The 5,914-nt window shown below is 41.6% G+C and overlaps 1 non-coding gene across 1 annotated transcript; it reads right to left on the bottom strand.

Annotated features, from left to right (window-relative positions):
• Window positions 1-5,372: 5,372 nt before the first annotated feature.
• On the bottom strand, window positions 5,373-5,444 carry TRNAR-ACG. Its single transcript has one exon. It is a non-coding gene; the product is annotated as a tRNA-Arg (tRNA).
• Window positions 5,445-5,914: the final 470 nt, after the last annotated feature.

Raw genomic sequence — 5,914 nt, 5'->3', positions numbered from 1 at the left:
CTCAAGGGGCTGTTTGACTCACCGCTACGCGAGCAGCACATCGGAGTGATTGCAGCTCTGTTCAGCAAGACCCTGCCCATCGGAGGGGCCCCGCGAGATTTGGTAGTTGTGGGAGCACAGTAGTCCCTGGAGTGGGATGGAGTTGGTGGGTGCTTGATCATTTATGGATCCAAGCCCATCAATCATATGCTGGAATGTGAGGGGGCTGGATAACCCAGCCAAACAAGATGCTGTGAGAGGCTTCGTGAGCACCATTAGGGCCTAGCTTGTTTACAAGAGACTAAACTTGATGTAATTGATCACTACTCAGTTATGCAATGCTTGGGGCCATCCTTTGATGGTTATGCTTATTTTCCGGCTGTTGAGACCAGGGGAGGAATCCTACTTGCTTAGGATTCTTCTGTGGTGGATGTGGACCAGCTACAGTTGGACACTGACTTTATAACAGGCATGATACATACTAAAGCGGGAGATCAATGGTGGCTAACGGCTGTTTATGCTCCGCAAGGAGATGCGCTCAAAATAGCCTTCTTGGAGCAGCTAAACATGCGAAGAGAGATCTGTCAAGGACCGTGGATGGTCCTGGGAGATTTTAACATGATCTTGCGAGCGTCGGAGAAAAACAATGCTAACCTAAACCGAAGTATGATGGGAAAGTTTAGGGCTTTCGTGGACAACAACGAGCTCAAAGAAGTGTACATGCATGGGCGAAGATTCACTTGGTCAAATGAGCGAGACTTGCCTACCATGACCAAGATTGATAGAGTGCTAGTCTCGGTGGATTGGGTGTTGGTGAATCCGGACTGTCTTCTCCAAGCTTTATCGTCTGGTGTGTCTGATCATGCCTCGCTACACCTTCACACGGCGGCCATGTTCTGCCCTAAAAAGAGTTTTTATTTTGAGCTATATTGGACCAAGCTGGAGGGCTTTGAGGATGTTGTGTGCGAGGCTTGGGTTTGCGATGATAGCATAGTAGATCCCTTCAAGAGGCTTGATGCATTATATAGAAACACGGCAGTTGTGTTGCAAGCATGGAGTCAAAGAAAGACAGTAAATATTAAACTGCTCATGGCTGTTGCAACCTTGGTGATCTTTCGGTTCGATCAAGCACAAGAGAGCCTCATCCTAACGGACCAGGAACTATGGCTTAGGCGTACCCTCAAACTTACTCTGTTGGGCATGTCTTCCCTTCAAAGAACCATTGAGAGGCAGAGATCGCGGATGAGATGGATCAGGGAGGGCGATGCAAACACAAAATTGTTCCAAGCATTTGCTAATGGAAGGAGAGCCAAACATTTCATCCCGCATGTCAGAGTTGGAGATGCTGTGTACACGGAGCAAAGACAGAAAGAAGAGGTGTTCACAGCTGCGTTTGAATCCTTGCTTGGGTCTGATCAAGCACGTGATTTCACGATTGATCTGGATTACATGGATGTCCAACCAATTGATCTAGCTGATCTTGACGACATGTTCATGGAGCAGGAAGTCCTTGATGCTATAAATGAGCTGCACCCCGACAGAGCCCCGGGTCCTGATGGCTTCATTGGAGCGTTCTATCAGAGAGCATGGCCTATCATCAAGAATGGCATTATGGCAGTGGTGCACAAGCTTTATGTATGTGATGGAGCCGGCTTTGCGAAACTCAATCGAGCCTACATCATACTTATACCAAAGAAAAGTGATGCCAAGGAGGTGGGCGACTTCCGCCCAATCAGCTTGACGCATAGCTTTGAGAAGCTGTTTGCAAAGATGCTAACATCCAGAATAAGGAGGCAGATGAAAGCCCTAGTTAATGTCAATCAATCTGCATTTATTAAGGGGAGAGTGCTTCATGATAACTTCTTAATGGTTAGACATGTCGCAAGGAGAATTCACGCTAGAAGAGCTCCATGTGTATTTCTTAAGCTTGATATATCGAAAGCTTTCGACACACTATCATGGCCATTCCTCTTCCAAGTGCTAAGAGCCAAAGGTTTTGGTCCAAGGTTCATTCAATGGCTGGAAATCTTGCTGCAATCTGCAAGCACTAAAGTGGTTGTAAACGGATGTCCTGGAAAAAGATTCTACCACAACCGAGGATTGAGGCAGGGAGATCCTAGCTTGCCTCTTCTCTTCGTTATAGCCATGGACATTCTTACAGCAGTGATTGGTAAGGCAGCTAGTGAGGGTGTACTCTCATCCTTCTCGGGCGTTAAAGACACGCAACGGCTATCCATATTTGCCGATGATGTGGCGCTGTTCATTCGGCCATCCGCTTCTGACCTAGCTTGTGTGAGAGAGGCGCTCAGTATATTTGGGACTACCTTAGGACTTTGAGTTAACTATAGGAAGACTTCTGCCATACTAATTCATGGAGATCAAGAAGACAAAGAGAGAGTGATGAGCTTCCTAAACTGCCAATCTGGGACGTTTCCATGCAAGTATCTTGGGTTGCTGCTCGCTATAAACCAGCTTACGAGGACTGATTGACAGCCACTGCTAGACCAGGTTAAGCATTTCATCCCAGCATGGCAGAGAGGCCTTATACAGAGACCAGACAGACTAATCCTTGTCAAGAGCGTCATAGCAGCTAGGCCAATACACCATCTGCTCGTCCTGAACCCACCCCTCTAGGTGTTTGAAGAAATCAATACTTGGATGAGATCTTTTTTCTGGGCTGGGAAAGACAGAACTAATGGAGGGCAATGCCTGGTTGCTTGGAACACCATATGCAGACCAACGAAATTTGGAGGCCTTGGAGTCAAAAACCTGCAGTTACAAGCACTAGCTCTTCGAGTCCGCTGGGAATGGCTACGCCGTACTGACATTGAGCGGCCATGGCATGGACTGACAAATGATGTGGATGAGGAGGCGAGAGCTATGTTTGATAGCACCGTCCAGATCTCAGCAGGGAAAGGGAACAAGGTGCTCTTCTAGACTGATCGATGGATCCAAGGTTTCGCTGCCGTGGGATGTTGCGCCCATGATAGTGGCAGTAGTGGATGTGCGCATCAAAATTAGAAGAACGATCCAACAAGCAATGATTGACAATGCATGGCTCAATGACATTCGAGGTGATCTTTCTTATATGGCTCACATTCAACTTATCCACCTCCAACATGTCATTGCTACCACCCCCAGAGATGTCAATACAGAGGACGTCTTCTGATGGCCATGTGAACCATCAGGCTCGTACACGGCCAGATCCACATATGAGAGGTTATGTCAGGGGCTGGTAAGATTGAGCACGGCCTCATGCATTTGGCGAAGCTGGGCAACCCTCAAGTGCAAGATCTTTGTATGGCTGGCTGTGCAATATCGCATCTGGACGTCTGATCGAAGAGCTCGTCATGGGTTACAGGACGTGCCTTCGGCTTGCTATACGTGTCAACGGGATGAAGATAATGTGGATCATATCTTGGCACAATGTGTCTATGCGAGAGAAGTCTGGCACCAATGCTTCCTTATCATGCAGGTGAATGTGGAGATCCCAGACGCTCTGGATACTTTTCAGGAGTGGTGGTTGAAGACAAGGAGCAACTTTCGACAACCATACATGCGAGGGTTTGACACTTTTGTCATTGCTGCTGCCTGGTTGCTGTGGAAACAAAGAAATGTGAGAGTGTTTAACCGGGCCGAGCAAGTCAGTTCCCCCATTAGGCTAGCCCAGCAAATTCTAGATGAGATCAGAACTTGGAAACTTGCGGGAGTGGGATTGGTAGGGTTGAGTAGATTTGTAAGAGAGTAGCTGTTAGTTTTGTCAGAGTTGGAGTCGGTGTAACCTCGTCGATGCTCGCATCGTCTTAGGGATCTTGTAAACATTCTGCTTTCTTCTATAAAAATATGGTACGCTATTGGCGTACTCTCGAAAAAAAAACTTTTGAAAGAAAAAATAAATCATAGATTTGATACGTGTTTTTCAAATTTGAGAAAAAGTTAGCAAGTTTTAGAAAAAAACGAAATAATTTCCCCAAAACGAAAAAGCCTGTGAATTCAAAAAAGTTCAGGGATTTCGAAAAAAAAGTTCCTGAATTTGAAAAAGAAAAGGTTCATTGATTTTGAAAAAAAAATCTTCAATTTTGGATCACAAATCTGAAAAAAGGCCATGAATTTTGAAAAAAGTTCATCAGATTTGAAAAAAAAGTTCATCAAGTTGAAAAAAATTCATTAGATTTGACAAAAAAATCATTGATTTTTAAAAGAAATTAACAAAAAATATAAAAATAAGTTCATTGATTTTGAAAAAAGTGAATCAAATTTTGAAAAAAAATCATTGATTTGAAAAAAGTTCACGGATTTAAGAAAAGAAAAAAGAAACAAGAAACAGAAAAAGAAAAAAAAACATAGAAAACGTAGGGGGGACATTCCCTATACATAGAAATGTAAGAAAAAGTAGGTATTCACAAGTTGGTGTAGTGGTTAGTGTTGTTCACTCGCAAGGAAGAGACCACGCGTTCAATCCCTGTCAATCGCACTTTGGCACCCTTTTCTGAGTTTGGGATCGATCTTGGGATGACTAGTTGCTTCCCTATGTTGGGAGCCACTATGCTAGACAAGAATTGTTATACACTATGTAGGGTACGGCCTACTAGAAGGAAAATGAACCGAGTTTTACCCTGTTTACTTTCTTTTCCTGATTTTACTTTTTTTTCTCTTTCATTTTCTTCATTTTTACTTTTTTCTCTCTGAGTTTTTTTCCTCTTTTCTTTTGTTTTTGTTTGATTCTCTTATTTCATCCACATTTTTTTTTGTTTTTCTTTGTTTTTCTCGGTTTTCTTTTCTTACTCATTTTCCTTCTTTTATTCATTGGTTTTTTGTTTCTTTCTTCGTTTTCAATGTTTTTTCATTCTTTATGCATTTGTTTCTTTGGGTTTTTTTTTCTTTGGTTCATTTTGTTTCTTTTCTGGTTTTCAATTTTTTTGTTTTCTTTGTTCTTTGGGGTTTTATTCTATATTTTTTTTATATGTCAACAAAAATTTTCTAATACATTTCTAACATTTTTTCAATACAAATTTAACATTTTGTAATACATGGTCAACATTTTTTATATTAACTTTTTTAAGAAACAAATACTTGTTTAACATTCTTATATACATGATAAACGTTTTTTTCAACACTTGTTCAACATTTTTGAAATACTTGTTCAGCATTTTTAATAAACATGATCAACATTTTTCAGAAACTTGTTCAACATTTTTTATATACACGATCAACATTTTTCAAATGTTTTTTGAAGAGTATATATATGTGTGTGTGTGTATAAATAAAAGTAAAAAAGAAAACAGAAGACGTAAAAAACAGAAAAAAAGAGTCGCGCCCCCAATAGGATTTGCCTTTTTGAGGGGTGTAAACGCGCAGCTGAGGGTATTTTTTATTACGGCCTATTGGGCCTCCATTTCCGCTGGGGATCGAACCCAGAATCTCTGGTTTCGTAGACCAGCGCCTTATCCATTGGGCCACGGAGTCACTTGATTGCATTACCTGACTTTATAATTATATATTCGTTAGATCATAGAAGGGCAAAAAAGAACATAATTAAACCCAGAGTCACTAGATCAGTAGACTGGCACCTTATCCATTGGGCCATGGAGTCAAAAAATATTTATCAAGGATAGAAAACTTCCCTATATAGTTCTAGCATTTTGAACGAAAAATGCTTCTCAAGCTTCTGGAATACAATGGGATCTTCGGCTTATCAAATTCTCTATCAAGCCGTGAAAAAGATTCAACAACAGAAACTTTGTTATAGCCATTTTTGTACATTCAATGTACTCTACACATAGAGAATACTTGACGACAAGAAATCCCCTGGAAACCTAACTTACTATCTAATTGTCTGTGCGTTGCAACAGAGAAATACATATTCTAGAGGTTCAACACCAATCATGTCCGACGTATATGTTACACCCATCATATTCTAGATTTTGGTAAATTT

The sequence above is a fragment of the Triticum dicoccoides genome, chromosome 2B, assembly GCF_002162155.2.
Source record: "Triticum dicoccoides isolate Atlit2015 ecotype Zavitan chromosome 2B, WEW_v2.0, whole genome shotgun sequence".
Lineage (NCBI taxonomy): Eukaryota > Viridiplantae > Streptophyta > Magnoliopsida > Poales > Poaceae > Triticum > Triticum dicoccoides.
Note: the sequence above shows the minus strand (reverse complement) of the source record. Positions and strands in the feature narration are given on the sequence as shown.